We start from the raw sequence: 21,695 nt of genomic DNA, 5'->3' as shown, positions 1-21,695 counted from the left end.
AGTGAACTGGAAAACAGAATAGCTGAAAATACTCAATGAGAAGAACAGAGAAAAAACAACTCAAAAATGAACACAGCCTTAGGGGGCTGAGAGACCATCAAAAATAACCTGAATTTCATGCCACTGGAGTCAAAAAGGAGAGGAAAAATAGGGTTGGTCTGAAATGGTACTCAAAGAAATAATAGCTGAAAACTACCTGAATTTTTCAACCCACATACATCTATAGAATCAAGAACCAGAGATAACCACAAACCCCAAAAAATCTTTTCCAAAACACATCCATACATTTCTGAAATATAAGACAAAAAATAAAGCTCTTTAAAAAAGATGAGAAAAATGACAATTAGAATGATGGTGGCTTTTCCATCAGAAATCATGAGGGCTACAAGTGACAAATGTCAGTCAAGTGCTATCAATCTACAATTTCATATCCAATAAAATATTCAGAAAATAAAGACACTCTCAGATAAAGAAAAACTAGAAGACAATTTGTTAGCAAATTCACTCTAAACAAGTAGCTAAAGTAAGTGGTCTTTGAAGAAAAAAAGTGGGGAGGGATGATTTTTCAAAAGAAGTCCAGAACATCAGGAAGAAAGAATACAATGTGCTAAAATATAGGTAAATGTAAGAAGTTTTCCATTTTTTTCTTGACTCTTCTAAATTGTTTAATACTTGAGGCAAAAAATTTAATTCTATCATGTTTTTCTAAATAGGTATGTGGGAGATAATTAAAACAATAATTGAGCAGAGAAAGTAAGAGGATCTAAAGTGAGATAAGGTTTCTACACTTTAGTCAAACCAAACAGTGATACCACTAGATTGATAACATATACATTTAGGTGATACCTTGCACAACCTCTGAAAAATTTTATAAAGATATATACTCACTACAGATATAATAAAACCCTAAAATATATTTAAGTAGTTCAAAGAGGGTTAAAAAGGAAAACAGAAATGAAAATGAAAAAAATAAAACAAAAAGTAAAATGGTGCCTTAAATCTTAACATATAATAATCACATTAAGTGTAAATGGTTTAACACATTCCCATGGGCTACAACCACTGGAGCTACATGCATGTTTGTCCCATAGGGAGGCTTGTACCACTGATGGTACAAACAGATCTAATCACTTTTATTGGTCATTTTACTAATAAAATAAAAACCCACCCTATAGGAAAGTCAAGCTGCCCAGCAGTAAGACACACAAATTAAGGCCCAGCCATGAACATGTTAAATGTGCCAATTAAAGATAGAGATGGGTAGAGACCTTGTAAAAAGTTCATAACTGCAAAACTACAATATGCCTTCTATCTGGGGCTTATTAAGTTAGCTCTTTGGAGAGGGCCCCTAACTGCAGTCTCCCTGATGTGGACCCTTCTCAGCTCAAAGCAGTTAGATGATTAAAAAAACAAACAAAAAAACTACACCCTTTTTCCCCTAACTGCAGATAAGGATACTTCTTCAGAGGGAGGAATGTTGAAGATAGATAAATTTGTTAGAAATTATTATCAGGCAGTTAGACAAAGCTGGGCCCTCAGCACAGAAAAATAATTGAGGCACATTCATTGGTTAATATTATAAAAAGAGAAGAGCTACTACACTTACCTACTTCCCCTAGAGATGACTAGCAGTGATTGATATTCTAAATAGACATCAATCTCCCTAGTACATTCCCTTTCTGGGAATTCCTTATATGTGACTTGTTTCCCCATTTGATCCTCATTTAATCAATATTACCTATGTGACTGTTCTTGTAATCTTACTGGTTGATCATGGTTTTGTCCCACCTCATGCCTACCTTGTAATTTTCTATTGGGTCTTAGAGTTTTGTCCCACTTTGTACCCACCTCACCTCATGGCTTTGCTGTATAAAACACCTTTGAAAAGTACCACTTTGTGGTACTACTTCTGTCTCTCTTAAACTATCTTTCTCTCAATAAATTTTTCCTACTCTTAAAAAATATCATTACCCAATTATATGATGTTTACAAGAAATTCGCCTCAAATATAATAATATAGGAAAGTTGAAATTAACATTGTACAAAATATTAATCAAAGGAAAATAGGAGTGAATACACTGATACCAGATCAACTTGTGAGCAAAGAACACTACTAGAGTCTCAGAGGACATGATATAATTATAGAAGAGACAATTCACCAAGAGGAGACAGGCAGCCTAAAATGTAGGTACTGAAAAGTGGGGCTAAAAATACATGAATTAAAAATCCATAAAATTGAAAAGAGAAATACACAAGTATAGTCAGAAACTCTAACACCCTTCTCAACAGTTACTAGCCTAAAACATAAAATCAGCAAGGATATAGAAAAACTCAACAGTACCATCCACCAACAGAATCTAATAAGAATACTCTACACAACAATTGTGGTATACATATTCCTTTGGAGTATTATCAGAATTTGTATCAAGAGAGATCATACAAAACCACCTTCAAAATGTATAAAGAATTGTTGATACAGAGAGTATATTTTCTGACCACAGTGGAATCAAACTAGAAATCAGTTAACAGAAAGACAACAGAAAATATATCCAACAGAAAAATATCCAAATATCTGAAAACTAAGTAATACACTTCTAAGTAATCAGCAGACCAAGGAGGAAGTCTCAAGTTTTTTTTTTAATGTTAAACTGAATAAAAACTAATAAAGTGCATATCAAAATTCATGGGACACAATAAAAGTATTGCTGAGAGAAAATTTTATGCACTAAATGCATAAGAATAGTCTTAAATAATATAAGCTTTGACTTTAAGAACCAAAAAAAAAAAAAGAACTAAAATGCATATCAAGCAGAAGGAAGGAAATAATAAATAGAAAAGAGAAAGAGTTGAGGAAAATCAATGAAACAAAAGCTGGATTTCTGAGGAAAAACAGTACTATGGATAAGCCTCTAGGGAAAAGATAGAGATAAAAATGAAAAGACAAGTCACCAATATCATGAATAAAATAGCTATACCATCACTATAAATCCTGTAGTCATTAAAAATCTGAGGGCATATCATGAACAACCTGATGTCACAAATTGGGCAGCTTATTAAAAATATGTCAACCTTCTCTACATGTCATTCAATATGAAATAGCTTAGTCTAATTATTTAAGAAATTGAATATGTAATTAAAAACATAAAAAAAAAATCTCCAGGCCAAGAGAGTTTCACTGGAAAATTCTAATACACTTTTGAAGAAGAATTAACCATAGTTCTATATAATCTTTTTCAGGGGAAAAAAGGGGAGTTGGAGATTCTTAGTGATTCATATCATGAAGCTACCCTGATAGCACTATCAAAGACAGTATTAAAAACAACAAAAATACCCTATGACTCAGTATCTCTCATGACCATAAATTCAAATATCCTTAACAAAATATAACAAATGGAATTTTCAGCAATATATAAAAAGATTTCTTTTTATAATCAGCTGGAGTTTATTCAGTAAGGCTAGCTCAATATTCAGGGTTAGCTTGTGTTGTTTATATCTTCATAATCCTGTTAATTTTCTAGCTAGTAGTTCTGACAATGAGTAAGGCTGGGGGGAGGGGTAATATCCCCAACTGTAATTGTGCATGTCTGTTATTCCTTTCAGTTCTATCAATATTTGCTTCATTTTGAGGCACTGTTGTTTGGTACATACACAATTAGGATCATCGTGTCTCTATAGTAGATTTACTCTGTCATCACTATAAAATGTTGCTGTTAGTCTCCCATAATACTCTCTGCTCTTGTCTAAATGATCAAATATTGATATAGCTATTCCTACCATATATGATTAATGTTTGTGTGGTATGTCTCAACCTTTTACTTTGAATGTACCTAGATCATTAGATTTGAAATTTATTTCCTATGCGGAACTATAATTGGTGTTTTTTTGTAAACCTACTCTGCCATTCTCTGTATTCTGGTTGGTGCATTTAGAACTTTCATTTGTAAAATAAGTATCAATATGTTAATATTCAAGTGTGTCATGTTACTTGTCTTTTGCCTCTCGCTCTCATTCCTCTATTTTCCTTTTACTGCCTGCTTCAAGTCACTTTAACATCTTTACGGAATTCCATCTTAGTTACTTCAATGTTTGAAAGTATATCTGTATAATTTTTGTAATATTGTATTTTCTGTAATATATATGAATGTATGACATAAAAGTCACTGATAGCTACATTTTACCACCTCAAGTGAAGTATGGAAATTTTCACTTTCTTTTTCGTTTTTTATTTTTTTGTTATTTGTACATGCTTGCAGTATCTAATAGTCACATTCATCATGGGGGATTTGTACATGTACATAACACATCTTAATTCTTTTTCTTTGTTCCCTTTCCCTCCCTTCCCTCCAACTGTTCTTCTCTCCCCATTTATAAAAGCTCTATTTCCTTTTTTTCGATTCTTTTATTTTTAAAAATTTCCTTTCCTTCCCTCCTATCTCTTGTCCTCTTCTGATTTACCTTTACCTTTCCCACTTTTAAATATCACTACCTTGAGTATTACATGGTGTTACCATTTTTGTTTCAATAATTAAATTTAATTTATAAAAAAATCATAAAGATTTAGTCTACCCTATGTACTCATATTTCTTTAAGCTTTTTGCTCCTCCTTACGTATTGATTCTGCGGGATTTCCTTTATCATTCCTTTCTGTTTGAAGAACTTTGGCCAACCTTTGAGCAAAAGTTTGTCAGGAACAAGTTCTTTGTTTTCCTTCAACTGTGCCATTTCCTTTTTTTCCCAACAGTTACACTGGATATAAAGTTTGCAATTTTTTTGTTCTTTCAGTAGTTGAAAATATTCTAGGATGTGAGGCATAAAACACTTGTGAAAAAAATAATAAAAACTAAAAAATATAAAATAAAATAAAATAAAAAACACTTGTGGATGCTGAATGAGGAGAAATAACACACCTTGCCCCTACAGTCCCAAACTACCTTGCCCCCTTCTTCCCAAACAGTATAGTTATCTTTTGTTGGTCTCCTATGCCATCTGTCCTAAAGTGTGCAGATATTTTAAATAATTTAAAAAGCAATGTTATATTTTAAAAAGTCTCTTCTTCTCTAAACCAGCATTCTAAAGTCAGACACCAAAAATATGATGCTACTGCTAGTTTGTTCTTTCTCAAGAATGGACCCCATGTTACCTATGTGTGCTCCACTTGGGGTCTGTAACAGTCCACAGGGATTCCCTCAGTCATCACTGAGCACCCTCCTCTGCTCTCCAACTCCGTCAATCCTACTCATAACATTTCAGGATGTATAAAATTTAATTAGTGGCTCTAATGAATTCTAATGTGTTATTATATCTTTCCTTCAACCCACAGAAATTTTCTCCCCTTCACAATTTTAAAGCAGAGGAAAGACACCAATTTTGTTTGCAAAAACATTTTATGATGGAAAAAAATTCTTGTGAAGAGCAATATGAGGCCAAGCCTTCAAGATTCCTACCTTTGCATGGAAAAGCCACACATACACTAGTCAACTGTTTACCCCAATGAACAAGATAAATGTTAGAACAAACTGGTATCAGCTATCTTTCTTTCATATCACTTCATATATGAAACAGGCATTATGCAAATTTTATAGGAAAAGCTTGGAATACAGTTCAACAGGTACATAAATAGTCTGTGTCCCATCAGCCTCCATCATTTTTGTGTATTAAATGTATTTTAAAATCATTGTAAACATATAACTTGAAAGGAATCTTCAAAGAAAATAACAAAACCAAAAATAAACATTAAACCTATATATTTTAAAAGTTGTTTTCAAAAGTCTTAAATAACAACACTATTCTGTGGGGCCTTAGGGATGGCTTAATAATCAAGTCATCAATCAATTAAACAATTCTAATTTACTTAAGCCCAAATCACTCAGAATATCACAAGAAAAGCCACCTTTCCAAACACTGTGGCATCCAGTAAGAAGTAAACAAGAGGGACAAATATTCTTTTTTTTTTTTTTGGTACCAGGGATCTAACTCGGATTCTTGCACTTGCAAGGCAGGCGCCAGAACCACTGAGCTAAATCCCTGGCCCAAGGGACAAATATTCTTAAAGTAAGGTATACTACACAACAACTGTTTACACATCACAGCAGTGGTCACTGTATTAAAAAGTTTAGGTAGGGACCATAATCCCCATCCTAGGTCGTAAAAACCTTAGAAACAAAAAGGTTAACTAGCATATCCACAGTGACACAGCTAGCAAGAGGTAGAACCATCATTCAAACCTAGAAAACGGGTGGGGTCTCTAGTTTTAACCAAACATCACACTGCAGAGCTTGTGAATATCTACTGCAAGATAAAAAGGCAGAATAAATGGAAAATCTATAATATGGTATTTCTATTCTAAGTGAAATAAAGGACAAATGAATAGCGTTTCCTTCACCAACACTTCATAGAAATAGCATGAAATCAATTAAACCGTTTTATTCTGACACCAGTGAAATCAAAGATGCAAACCCCACTGATCTCAACAAGTTCTGCAATGAAGTGCAGTGATCCTGAAACAACTTTAAAATAAGCAAGCAGTATGTACCAAAATAAACTAAGAAGAAATGTAATTGCTTCCACATGCAATGTGTTAGAAAGATAGGCTTAATAGGTATTGTTCAATAATTTGCATTTTTAAACTGGTAAAAACTACATCCGACACTGGGATGTACTTAAGCTGTTTTCAAGTAGATTATTAAGAAAATAAACAAAAAGATTGATCACAAGGAAAAGTTTATAGAATGGAAATATAAAGGGTTAAAGATAGTTCCAAGATCAATTACTATCTCCTTCAACTTTAAAAGAATCTCATTTTATTTAATTTTTTAAAAAATCACCTGATATTATTCATTTGTAAATTCCCATCACACAATCATGAAATTCAAAACAAGGCACCTATAAAATGTCACCATTAAAAGGAAGCAATTACGGACCAGGGATTTAGCTCAGTGGTGCAGCCACCTGCCTCGCCAGCGCAAGGTCCCGAGTTCAATCCCTGGTACCAAAAAAAAAGAAAGCAATTAGGATTTTCAATGGACAGAACTTTGATTAAAAAAAAAATTGAGACAATTTAATTGGAAACAGGAAAAGTACATCAGAAAGCTGTTTTTTAATGAAGAAATTATAGTTTAGAGCCCTATTAGGCTATTTATTGTCTTTATTTTTCTTTTATTAGTATATGTTTCCAGTAAATGATGTTTACATTCATCTTGGGGAGTGGGTACAATTACATAATATGATTTGTTTCCTTTCAGAATTTATCTGATGAAAAACTCAATGACCTACTAAAAAGCCACCTTCCTCTTTGTCTTCATTCCTGTGCATATGGCCAATTGGGACTGTTACTACTTAGTTTCTTTTCTTGAAACAGGGAAACCAAGTTCAATGATACATCCCTAAATAACATTACAGTCAGCCAGGACTATACTACATCCTTACTTCAAGCAACCAAATGATGTTTCCTTACTGATGTTATCATTTGAGTTCTTCTTCTTCCTTCTAATAAAGCAGAAATGCAACCCTATGTCATTTCTAGTCTTTCAAAACAGTGTCAACTGCAAAGACTTTCATCAGAACTTATGTGTGTATTTCAATTAGACACATATAAATAAAAACCAATTTTAAAGCAAAAAGACCTAAGATATACCAAACAAAGGGAGTACTTTAACAATTCCTCTTAGGGTAAGGGAAAGGGTGGTTGTTTTACATTAAGTTCCTAGAATAGCTGCCAATAGATTCCAATCTCATGATCTTTGCTTCTAACTTCCATCTCAATGGAGACCAAAGCCCAAACTTGTGAAGAAACTCATCATTCTTACACTAAAGCAATCTTGCAGAAGATCATAGATCCCTTTTCACTGTGAATGCTGGAGGAAAAGGTGAATAAGAAGGCACTATATGGAAGGAAAACAATGTAATTACTACTAGAGCTCCATTTGGAAGTATAAAAAAAAGACAGGTTTGTAAGAAATTATATTACCCTTTCCCTTTGAAAACTAATAAAAAAAACTGTCTATAAAATGGAAATACCAATTTAGAAAGAAAAACTGTATTCGATATGTCAAAAAAAAACATAGGAATGGTCATATTCTTGTTAGAAAATATGAATATAGCATAAATTATGCTACAAGATACTCTTCTATGATTATACACATGCACATAGTTTGACTCTAATTTGACTCTCATTACAAAATATTTAATAACCAGTCCCAAGCATGTTAAGAAACACAGGTGAAAAAAATCAATTCTGCCCTTAATGGAATTCTAGTCTCATAGTGGAAAATGACATGCAAATATATAATACAGTTCCCTTAAAACTATCTGCAAGTTACTTCTTAAAAATGACAGATTTCCACATCAAAATTTTAAGGAAAATAGAATGTTAGAAACAGAAGAAAGAATTTTAGAAATAAACCAAAGATAGACAAAAAAAAAAAAACCAAAGATAGACAAAAACTGTAAAATTCATATATATGTACAGGCATAGTAACAAAGTTTTTTTTCTGGAAGGTATGAGAGTCCTGAATCATCAGCATTCAGAAATCTAGTCTTGTCAGTGGCCCTCTGTTTATATCAACTGTTCACAAAAAATTGGTAGCATACTTACTGTCAAAACCTATTTATCTATAAATTAATTGTATGCAGCCATCCCTGTCCAGAAGTCATTTGGAGACATGACGGCATATATCCCTGAGTCTAGTCAGTGCTAGTGAAACATAAACAGACCTCTGCCTGTGCTACCAGAGATGCGCCCAGCATATCTGTTGGAGGGAACCACAATACTGCTGTTCTGATTTTGCCATTTAAAAGCAACTGAAGTAAACTTAACATGTACAACAATCCAGAAATGTTTTTAATTGCTGCTATATAAATATAAACTGAAATAATAAAAAAAGCTTGTTTGGAACAATTATGACATTCAAGAAATCATGGTACAATATGGAAACTGGCATAAGAAAATGAAATCCACATAAGCAATACCCAAATCCTTCTTTTCTGTGAAATAAAGTAATTTTGATACTAAGAATGTGTGACTTTTTTAAAAGACAGTTTAAAGATAATAAAACATGCATTTCTCTTCACCTTTTCCCCCTCTCCAGATTCTGTGAATCCATGCTCTCCTTCCCCTGCCATACAGGGGATCGAACTCAGGACCTTGAGCTTGCGAGGCACTCATGGTGCCACTGAGCCCCAGCCCCTACATGCCTCCTTTTTAAATGCAGAATGGCAACATGCTATTTGGATCACTCTTTCCTATTTTAAAATATGGGAAACAATCTAGGGACATAAACAGACAGGCTCACCTGCCATCAATGTACAACTAACTACTAATATTTTCATATTCTCTTCCAGCCTGTTATGTCTATATCATTCTTATCTGATCATATCAGATAAAACTGTAATGGCAACATGACAGGCCATTATAACATTGAAAACCTTTGCTATTTTTAATAAATGAAAATATTTATCTAGTTGTATTATTTTCAGCACTAATGAAATTATTTTCCACCATACTAAAATTAAAATGTTCTAGGGAATCAATGTGAGAAATAATTAAGGAATTGACATGTACCATGTTTTACATTTAAATACTAAAATTGAGAAAAAAGAAATGGTTAATTAAATAACAAAAGATTCTTAAATGGTAAGAGAGAAAACTATATTTCAACTCCTCAAAGTTCAACTTGTACTCAAAGACAAAAGTGCCTTTTCAAAATTCACTTCAAGAGCTAAAAGAGGTTTTGAAATCACAGTTTAAATGTTAACAATAAAATCCTTGATTTAGATAGCAATTCCTTTATAAAAATTATAATAAGAATTCAAATTTGTTTCATCATATTGGGGTGTTACTGGAAAGATTTCAGATGAGAGGGCCAGGGATTTAGCTCAGTGGTGCCACCACTTGCCTCTCAAGCACAAGGTCCTGAGTTCGATCCCCAATACCAAAAAAAAAGATTTCAGATGAGAAATAGATTTGAGCTCGATTTTGTTGTTGCTTCTTGTTTTGTTGAGACAGGGTCTTGTTATGCAGTTCAGGCCGGGCTTGAATTCACTCTGTAGCCCAGGCTGCCTCAAAATTCAGTGATTCTCTTGGGATTACAGATTGTGTCACTACTCCCAGTTAGAGCTGGATCTTTAACAAGGATTCAGCTCTTGTGGGGGAAAAAAGACATCAAGAAACCAGGGAATAAATTATACGCAGGACTGGTTAAAGTAAACTTGAATCTGTTCATGAAGGAGTGCCTTTGAAGATAAAAACCAAGACAGGCTAAAGGGTAGAGACTAGGACTTACATCATGGGCGCAGTTAAGACAGTTACAGTAGAAAAGCTAAACAAAAAATAACTAAAAATCAAAGTTTAATCCTTGGTAAATTATTCTACTCAAGGAATTGAAGAGATGTGAAGAGCTAAAAAATAAAACAGAAAAAACCCATCAAAACTCTAAAAAAATATTTTAGGGTAGACAGAAATAAACAAAATTTAGCAGAGAGACAGACAAGAATCAAGGGAGTATGCCAGCCCCAAAGAGGTAGGAAAATGTCATGGATTTGGTGGTAAGGACCCTCAGAAATTGTTTCAATAGGAAGGCCAGGCTGAGACAGTGTACAGATCTGCAGTTTACCCTTTCCATAAAAGACCAGCACAAACCCAAGTTCCTGTAGTAGATAACTTGGTAACATACAGACAAAGTGAAAAATCAACAAATCAGATTTTCTCAGTGGTCATGGTTGGTGTTATGCAGAATGTCACAGGTAGGACAGACTTTGGAGGAAGTAAAGCAGTGAAGCCATACAACCCTCTGGGCCTAAGCATTCCAGGCAGAGGGAGGAGCCTGAGCACCAAGAAGGGCAGGCCTGGAATGTGTGAGAAAGTAAGAGGTTACCGCTGAGGGGGAAAGCAGCAGCTAAGCAACAATAGGTATGACATGAAGTCAGAGGCCTGAGAGACAAATAATGGAGGACATTAGCTTTTTTGTTCAGTGAATGCTAAGCCACTCAGGAGTTTTGCAGCAAAGTGAAAAATTACCTGGCCAGCATCTTTATCCAAAGAAGAACATAATTCAATGACTGAAGCTATTCCTACAGTGTTTTCTGTGTTTAACAGCAACAGTGTTGATGAACTTGCATCAATTGTGTTGGCTAGCTTTGTCGTGAGCTCAGCAGCAAGGACAGACATAGGCTACCGCAACAGGTCCTCACCTGGCACTATTGATCCCAAATGAGAGGTCAGCCTTCTCACTTACCTGAAGGTGCTACACAAATACTATTTCTCTTAAGTGTTCTATGACATGGAAAATATCAGGAAGCATTTTCTACATATAGGTAAAAATTGATTATTTAAGAATTTTTGTTGTAATTTTGTAGGAAAAGAACAAAAACATCATTTTCATAAGCCGTAGATTATTATAGAAAAATGACTCCTTTCAATGTTGGAATGCAATTATCTTTGGTTTTATATTTTAGCAAAAGCAGAAATCAAAATGAAACCAACTGAAAACTTACATTAGATGCTTAGTTTTACATGCAATTACAAAAAGTGATAATTTCTTGGTGCCTCCATTTTCTTATCTGTTCTAACAATTGTAGCTTTCACTATAAATCATATTTAAGTAGTAAATATTGCATGTAAAAAGAACCTTATATTTTTAAATTTTATTGGTATGCTTTTGATATACATGATTACTTCACCATAAGGAATTTGTACCTGTACATAATACATCTTGATTCTTCTTTTTTGCCCATTCTCCTCGCCTCAACTGTTCTTCCCTTCCTTATCTAAAAAAGCTTTATTTCCATATTTTTCCTTATATTGTCTTTTTTCCTTTTCCTTTCTTGCTTTTTCCTTTTCCCTTTTCCCTTCCTTCTTTATATATTCCTTACATATTCACATAGTGAATATTCACTAAGTGAAAAATAGAATTCTATATAGAATAGAATTCTATTTTTCAATTGTAAGTTAAATAATTAAAAGCAATGAATAGTTCATAAAAGTACCAATAACATCTAATTTATTAATATTTGAACTTATTTATACTTGGTTTTCTAGTTAGTTTTTTAAAAGATTTCAACACTTGTCAGCCGAGAGTTAAACATATTTATCACAGGTATACATGGGTATACAGGAACCACACTCTAGTCTTGTGTAATATACTATGACCATCACCATACAGAGTCTTCAACCACCACAAAACAGAGTTTAAAGCAGTGATGGTGGACCTGTTAGAGCTTTCAGTATAACAAAGAGCCAGCTGCAGCATACATGCCATACGTTCACCACCACAGGTTTAAAGTAACAATAAGGCAAGCATTAAATGGAATTTCCTACTTTTTATCCCTGGATAAAAGTAGTCAAAAGATACTCTTGTACCATCGCATATAACACCCATCAAAGCATTCTACAAAACAGTACTGAAAAGAATGATAGTGCTTAAAGAAAATAAGAATAAATCCACTGTCAATGCCAGGGTCTTTTTGGGGTTTTGCACCATCTCTTCTGTGTCACAGTATACTAAACCAGAGAGAGAGTGGGCTCAGGGTGCACAAGTCTCTCCTCAAGAGAGATACTGGTAAACAGCATCCATTCACAATAGAGCAAATATGAATGCCTAATACTAGTGTACCAATACTCATCAAAAAGTTACCCAACAAGGGTCACATACCACACACTAAGAAAGCCTAATAGTGCAGCCTCCAACTTACAAAAGGGTTTTGTTACTATACGTTATCTGAAAAAAATCACAAAAGAATTATTCCATTATTTTTCTGAATTAAAACATTTTAAAAATAAAAACTGTGTAAATATGATAAATATAATAAAGTATATCATTCTAAACAAAGACCCAAAACATGATAGATCAAGGAAAACTAAAGTACTTCTTTTCAAATACAGCAGTTCCAAAAAGAAGTCCATGACCATGATTAATATTGCATAAGAAATTCTTACTATGGTGTTACAAAAACAGACATCAGAGTTATAAACACTATAAACAACTATTATTTTTTAGATAATATTTATAGAACTCTGTTAACAATGTTCACTAAAGAAATCATGAAAATAAAAATCAGTTTTATATTAGCAACTAGATGGAAATTAATACAAGAAAGCCTGCAAAACCAACAAAATTTATAAAATGGTAAAACTGAGCTAGAGTTTATATGACTAAACATAATTAATAGTACTGTAATGCTAGAAATAACTCAATGTAGGAAATAGCAAGCATATGGAGAAAGAATCCATATACCATTATCAAAAAGGTATATCGATCTTCTTTTAGTTAATTCCTATATTTTCTGGGATATCAGTCAAACTATTAATAAAAAGTCATTGATAAATTAAAGCTTAATCTGAAAAACATAAGCAGAGACAAAGCATTTTAGTCTTACTTGATTCATTTATTATACAACAGTCACTAAAACTGAATATACAACAAAATTAGAAAAGCACATTGATACAAAAAATTGGAAGTTCCTGAATAGATCTAAGTGTTTGATATTTAATACAGGATAAATTAGATATCACCAAGCCAAAGGATTGAGAAGAATTGCTAATAAATAACCAGATACCATATACCACAGAGGGCTTTTAATTTAAATCTCACCTTATACCATAATGTATACTACAGATTCAATAAATAAATTTTAAAGTCAATTTATCATAAAAGAGACAGAAATAAAATTTGAGTATTAGGTCTCTGTAGGGATATTCATTTTCCTGAAGCTCTGCCTCAAGAGTAGTAGAAAACACAAAGCTGAAAATGAAAAGTTCCAAGAATCTGATTATGGGGCTGGGAATGGGTAGAAACTCTTTACACATCATTCAGTTATCAAAGAAAAGGAAAAGCTGACTTCGATTCTCAGTTATTCCTTCCAAAATTATTCTAAGAGAGGTAAATAACTGACTCCAGCACAAATCAAAACAATCCAAATTTAGTAGTATACTTAAAAACCTAATTCTTACTAGTATCCAGAACATCTCACTCTAATCAAAATATCCAGCATGACACTCCATGCCCAAAAAGAAAAGAGGGGACATTTAAAATTGTGTAATATGGAGAGTTTATCTTCAAAAGGGTGATTTACAAGGTGTATGTGGAATCTTGTGGTGGCCCAGGGTAGCAGTAACTGGACTCTTTCCCCTCTAAGCTGGAAACAAAGAGTTCAGGATCAGTTACTGAAACCTTGAGAATAGCCCCACAGTCAGTTGCATTATGGGAAAGTATTTTTCAGATGCCCTCACCAGGAGAGGGTGAGAATAAGTACTTTAACTTCGCTTTCCTCACTCCCTTTCACTTCTACCTAGATTTTCTGGGACCAAAACCAACCAAAATAAAGAGTAGGAATCCACACAGGTCAACCTCTGGGTGGAGGTGGGGTCAGAAAAGTAAATTAAAGAAAGCTTGGGCCGCAGAGTAAGTCCACTGCACAGCCATCCTTGTAACCTTCCCTCTGCTTCAAGTTCTACTTTGAGTTTTGTTCTTGGTAGTTTCTGCCCTTAAATCTAGTGAAGGAGTCCTACTCCTCTTTAAGCTGAATGAAACTTTCAGTGCTTAACATCAAAAAAACAAATATTAAAAATAATCTAAATGACCAACTACATGACAATATAGTACAAATTAGGCTCATTACTATAAAGCAAAATTTAGAAAGTGCTCATAGATATGTATATGAAAAACAAAGGACACATTTTTAATATGTTAAAAGTACAAGAATGTGAACAATATGGATTAAAATTGCAACTTCATTATGTTAAAAAGGTATACTTTAATATAAAATCTGAAAATGATTATTCCAAAAAATATGACTAGGTGTGAAGGAAGAAGAAGCAAATCAGAAGGAAAAGGAAACATTTGTTTACACTATCCAATAAGGGCCCAGGCGATGGTCAGGGTAAGAACAATCAGGATTTTGTTCCAAAGACAATTAAAGGAAATAAGCTAGAGAGCCTGCTAAGCCTTTCAGTAACCACAATACTAGGGAACTATTTTAAAAACAGAACTACATAATCAGGGGTAGAAATCAAAACACAACTATTGTATTTGACTGGGAAGAAGGCACATGGGAAAAATGGGCTTTAATCTCATATGATTAAGGTACTTAGGAGATCGTGTTATGCTCAGAATTAGCTAAGGATATCTAACTTGGAAAAACAAAAGGCTTCATTAAAGGAGCAATCCTTTCTGTGAACAATAGATAACCTGTTTTGTCAAACAGGGCTAGACAGAAGTCTGTACTTGTTTTTTTTTTCATGAGATATTTTTCCTTCCTACCATACACATATAGAAGACATTTATCCTGAACAAAATATAAGGAAGAAGATACAAGGAAAGCTGTAGAACTTAATTATACACATATCAGCCACAGTAGATAAAAGCTATAGAAATAAGCTTATAAGGACTGCATCACTATTTTGACCTTAAGGTACCACTTCCTAGTGCCCAAAAAGCTACAACCAAACTTTGGAGTGAAAAGATACAGGACACACATAGTAGGATCAAAACTGAAATGTACTTGTACTTAATGTCTGGTAGCCCCAGTGAAGGTATCAAAGACATCTAACTGCCACATAAGCTGGTTCAGATCCAGTGCATTGCCTCCTGAAACTAATTGGATAGGATCCTATTTAAAAAAATAAAAAAGAAAGAAAGAATAGATTTTAATAACTCTCTTTGGAATCCTGATCAAAATCTCCACTTTCAAAACTATCGGAATTCTGACCCTTTCTAAAGGATCAGTCTGAATTAGACAAGAACCTCAAGGGCAATAAAGGTGCCTGGATCACAGGTCACCTCAAACTCATTAATGCTACTCCTTCTGCATTCCCAGTCTTGGAGAAACACATCATCATCCATTCCGTGACTCAACTCAAAAAGTTAGGAATCATCATAAATCCCCACCTTGTGTTAATGCCTTTACTTAGCTGCCTGGCTTTGTATTCATACCACCATTTATTCCTCAACCTTGATCCACATATTGGACATTGCCCAGCTTCACTTCCTTCACAAAGCCTATCCTGATGGCACTCATTCCTAAAAAAACAAACAAACAAAAAAACGGCTCCTTCGTGTATCTCTATATCACCTATATATATGAAAACATCTGTACATGTTTATTTATATCAGGACAGGTCCTTCTTCAAGCACTTTTTTATTTTATTTATTTAGGGTTTTTTTGGTACCAGGGATCAAACTCAGGACCTGCGCTTGTGAGGCAGGTGGTGGCACCACTGAGCTAAATCCCTGGCCCTCTTCAAGCACTTTTGAATCTTCAGGTCTTAGGTACATAGCATTAAACAAATAAATGAAAGCTTTTTTTTTTTCCATAAAATCAGCATATGTTTAGATACATAGATTAGCTAAAAATCTACCAGAACACAACAACCAGTGGACCAACCAGGCTAATAACAAGAAAAGGATTGGGTATTGCTCTCCAACCCAAGCTGCATATTAGAATCATCGGAAGAAATGGAGAAAAATTTAAAAAATCTATACTTGGGCCACACACCCAGAGCCCTGATTTCCTTGGTTTGAGATGGGAGTTTTTCTTGGCTCCCAAGGTGATTCTTATAAAAAAAAAATCTTGGCTCAGAACCACAGAAGAAAAGGTCTTTCTCTTGTTCTCCATTCCTGCCTTTGAGCAGGAGACAGAGGAAGCCACCACCCATTTCTCACACTGACCGCATCTTAGCATTTTAAACTAATAGGCTGAGGGCATCCCTGTTTCAGCCAAAAACAACCCATTAGTACAAGTGACCCTGATCTCCCCTCTCACAAACACTGGACCCAGTCTAAGCCAATGAGAGTTTCTTTCTCTTGTAGAAACTTCAGATAATTCATTCTAAGTGGTGTGCTGGTAGCCAAAGTAATAACATGCTGTATAATAATCATAGTCATGCAGAAGCAGAGCATACGAGCCTTCAGAACCAATACAAAAATAACCAGAGAGAACAAAAGGGGAAGCCTGTGCCATTCCACAGAAGAAAATGAAGTCTAACTGCCTGTGTTCCTAAGAGTTTCCAAGTCAAGCCCCTCATGAGGCTTGGCTATTTAGCCTGCGCTTGAGTACCATGAGAAAATTCCCTTATAATAAATCCCTATTTATTCTTGAGGTCCCTCAAGTATGTTCCACTACTCACAGCTAAAAGAATCGTGACTAGGACATGCTTAGTCCAACTTTATCCACTGAGTGCCCTACTGGGCAGGATGAAGGAGAGATTATGAATGGTCACAGGCGAGAGTAGATCAGAGAGTACACTAATCTAAAATACATACTACAGTATATCTATGAATCTCAAATTCAAAGTTAAAGAGTGATAGAAGCATAAAAGACTTATGTTTTTGGGTCAGGGATTTAGCTCAGCGGCACTGCGCCTGCCTTGCAAGCGCAAGGTCCTGAGTTCAATCTCCGGTAGCAAAAAAAAAAAAAAAGACATGTTTTTAAATGTAGTCAATGAAGCCAAAGATTGAAATAGCAAATGATTTCAAATATGAAAATGCAAGAGAGGAGCTGAAGAAACACATTTTGAAGAATTTAAACAAACTTCTCTAAGACCCAGCTAGTAATTAACATGAAGTTTATTCTCCAGTATTCTGGCTTCATTTAATATTTAACTTATATACTGTAGCATGTCTGTCCCACAGTAAAACTTGACTATGAAGTTCCATATGTCCTTACATAGGTCATATGGTCACCTGTGAGAGTCTATATAGTGCAGTTGTTCATTTTCATTTAGGTCTAAAAATGAACCTTTCCAATGCAGCAAATAATAATCTAGCTTATCTAGACTTTAGCTCAAATATTAAAGATGAAAGTTTAATTTTAAGTTTCTACCACAAAACACTATATTTGAGAAAAACTACCATTTTAAAGAACACCTGCTTATGTTACAGAAGTGGACAAGTCCAAGTGACAGAACTCCAGTGCTATCCAGTTTTAGGAATACTCTCATAAGAATCATAAGGATTTAGCACTAAAAAACCAAAACTAGTAACAAGTGATGGTGAATAAAGCATGTCTCTTCTCTGTTCTGCCTCAGGAAAATTCCTCCACAGGTAAGTGCTCCTAGCCAAATGACCAGAGTAGAGGGCCTCAGGGAAGGCAACATCCCTCGCTAGCTGAATGGCATCCTGCAGTTATAGTTAACCCAATGTGGTGCATACCTGGGATTAACTGAGCAAGAGATAGTAATGTTAGATAGGTTCTAGGTTTCAAATGTCCTACAGGACATCCACACAAAAGGAAAAACACTTATAATTTGAGTCTAACACTAACTCCAGTTTACATAAATACATTTTCGATGTTTTAAGATATATACAATTTTTCAGAAACAATTCTGTGTAAGTCAAGGGAAGACTGATTTAAAAGAAAAATTACCAACAGTTACTTGCCAGTTTAGAAAAGTGTTTACTGGCCATTGTATTGAAACTACCACTAGAATGCACTCATATGATTCTGCATTGGTGATTAGTATCCTTTGTGATTTTTTTTTTGGTACTGGGGGTCAAACTCGGGACCTTGCAGCTTGCGAAGCAGGCGGTGGAACCACTGAGCTAAATCCCTGGCCCATCCTTTGTGATCTTATGTAAATATGCACACATGGGCTGGGGATTTAGCTCAGTGGTTCTGCTGGCTGCCTCGCAAGGACAAGGACCCAAGTTTGATCCCTGGTACCAAAAAAAAGAAAAAAAAAATATGCACACGTGCATCTTATATTTTATCTTCCAAGGCAATTGCAAACAAGCACATACATATTGACATATTTTACTTTATTAAGCTTATTTTTACATATGTTATAGATAGGGCATTGTATTTATTTAAGTGTGATTTAGCTCAGTGGTTCTGCTGGTTGCCTCGCAAGGACAAGGACCCAAGTTTGATCCCTGGTACCAAAAAAAAGAAAAAAAAAACATATGCACACGTGCATCTTATATTTTATCTCCCAAGGCAATTGCAAACAAGCGCATACATATTGACATATTTTACTTTATTAAGCTTATTATTACATATGTTATAGATAGGGCATTGTATATATTTAAGTGTAGTTACATTATCTATGAGTTTAAAATAGAAAACCAGTATTATAAGTTATTTGTCATCTTACAAAAAGAAGCATCGGTCCTAATGGAATTGAATAAAAGTGATTTAAGGTCACTACTCTGATTCTAAATGTGTATGTTTTAAAATAGCTTTTCACACTAGTTCAACAACATTAAGTTTGTTGATACAGGTTTTAATCATTCTCATAGTTGAAAGCTATATCCTTCTATTCTCATGATACAAAGAATTCCTCTGCATCTCAAGGGCCCAAGTCTGCAAATAACTACACCAGCCCAGTGACTTACAGAGTGGTTTCCCAGCCACAGCAAGTCTGCAAATAACTACACCAGCCTAGTGACTTATAGAGTGGTTTCCCAGCCACAGAAAGAAAAAATCTGGATCATCAAGTCATACCTTATCTAGCTATAGAGACCTGCAAGAGATGAGAGGCTAAAGAATCAAGAAGTTTGACTTAACCACCAACCCAGAGTAATGGATTTGCATTCATTAATATGGTAGCATCAATTACCAAAAGCTATCTCCCCAAAAGTTTTATTTTTTAAAATATTCTTCATAGAGATGGTTGTGAATCAAAGATTAGCAGGAGAAAAGACTTATAGTTTCAGTTTCATCCTTGGTTTTCCAGTGTGTTCTTAAACTATGAAAATATATAAGAGCTTTAAATTCTTCAGTTGTTGATCTGCCACATATACAGCTGTACTATGACCTGATATATAAAATTACATCTGGATGAAAAAATGTGATACTCTTTGGAGAGGGAAACAAATGGAGACATAATTTTGGTATTACGATCTACAATGTAATATTTTTACATGCACAGCAAATAATATATGTTTTATTTCTTTAGCAACCAGTCCAGTTCCTTGAGAAGTTATGATGTTATCAAACCAGATTATGACATTTGACAGAGATAATTTCACCATAAAATTGAGTAGTTTGACAAGATAGACTAGGGAAGGCTTAATTCAAAATTCCACACTGGTAAGAATACAAAAGCAAGAAAAAAGAGCATGTGTTAATGAAGAGATGATAAATAGGGCCTTGGTCTAAGAGAAGACCTAAAATGGAAGATGAATCTGCAAGATGAAAAAGTAGGTGGGGGGTCATTAGGAGGCCACTGCCAAGCATAAAAGGCATTGTACAAGCAGAGGCCTGACAAAGAGGCAAGCAAAGAAATCAAGATGAACACACTCAGTCTCACAGGAAAATGGGATGCCCAGCAGAGAAGTGCTCATGAAGAAGGAAGGCAGAAATCCAGTTTCCAGGCAACGGGGCACCAAGATGAATACAGGATCGAACACCAATGCAATCCAAAGCTCAAACTCTTTATACAGTCCTTTCCTGGGGGAGAAGCTTGAGAACAAGTTGAGGTTAAGTATCACAAAGGCAAGAACAAGTGAATGAAGGGAGCAAGAACACAATTCAAATGTGATTGGGAGGGATTTCATATTCATATGAGAATTCATTTTTAAATTAATGGTAATTAATTAATGATTGTTTTCAATTAATGTTGAAAGTCAGGAGGGTACCAGGGACAGAACTCAGGACCTTGTGCCTTCCAGGCAGGGCGGTGCCACTGAGTTAACACTGGTGTCAATTTGAATAAAAAAGGCCTTGCTGATTGGTTTAGCACAGTTCTGGGTGTGCCTGGAGAATGGATTTACAGAAAACAGAAGACCCTCCCTGGGTGTGGGTGGTACCAACCAATAGGCTTGTAGTCTGATCAGAATAAAAATGGAAAAAAGAAGTCTCATTTCTGCTCTTTCTGAGGAGCTCTGATGTCAGTCTCCAGGCTATTAGCACAGACTCTTTAGCCTTGCAGTACAGACCTTTGAGCTTCCTGATCAACCTTGCATGGGACTCTGCAGTGAGCTCCAGGCCTTTGACTTTTGTCTAGATCCTTTGATCTCCAGCACACAGGATCCCTTGGATCTCCCTTTTGTATTCTACTCCTGACTCTGAAGATGACCACTGCAAGCCCATTTTAACTACTACATATATATTAAATCTGTTCCTCTAGTGAACCCTCACTGATACACTGATTAACAAACACATACTAAGGACATATTTTCAATCATTTTATTTCTAAGAGATTCTTTTTTAAAGAACATCTACAACAATAACGCACATATAGCCAAAGCCATGCTCAATATTATAGGAGAGATTAAAAATGTCCTGTATAACCTGCATTACCACATTTATACACAGGAAACATTTTACAAGAGTGGCATTCACATGTAAGCATAGAAAACAATATTGATTAACATTACACAGAAAACTTTCTTTTTTATTTCCCTCATAAAGTATCCTAAGTTACCCAGTTTGAGGTCAGGGACACTGATATACATGCAAGAGTTTACTCAAAATCACATTAGATAAAGGATTGGGAATCCAGGATGTGACTTAAAAGGTCACACAGATATCTGAAAGAATAGCAGGTGGGGAGGATTCACTTAAGGCTTAAGAGACTGAGCAAAGTTCAGAAGATAGACATAAAGCTAAAGGCAACAATAGCAAAATGAAAAGAGGTTAAAAACAATCATTCTATTCTAAGCTTTGTTTTATTTTTTCTATTTTTTATCATCTCATAACTCATAATGGGATAAGGTCAAAGTACTTTAAAGAGATTTAATATTTTAAATAAGGCTTCCCAG

General features: G+C 34.6%; 1 protein-coding gene across 24 annotated transcripts in view; it reads right to left on the bottom strand.

The window, feature by feature from the left end:
- Cadps2 (calcium dependent secretion activator 2) overlaps positions 1–21,695 on the bottom strand; it is a 557,170-nt gene that overhangs the window by 504,806 nt on the left and 30,669 nt on the right. The gene's annotated exons all lie outside the window — the stretch shown is intronic.

Source organism: Heterocephalus glaber, unplaced genomic scaffold, assembly GCF_053883595.1.
Source record: "Heterocephalus glaber isolate CG9 unplaced genomic scaffold, H.glaber_assembly_v1.0 deba00000546, whole genome shotgun sequence".
In the NCBI taxonomy this organism is placed as follows: Eukaryota; Metazoa; Chordata; class Mammalia; order Rodentia; family Bathyergidae; genus Heterocephalus; species Heterocephalus glaber.
Note: the sequence above shows the minus strand (reverse complement) of the source record. Positions and strands in the feature narration are given on the sequence as shown.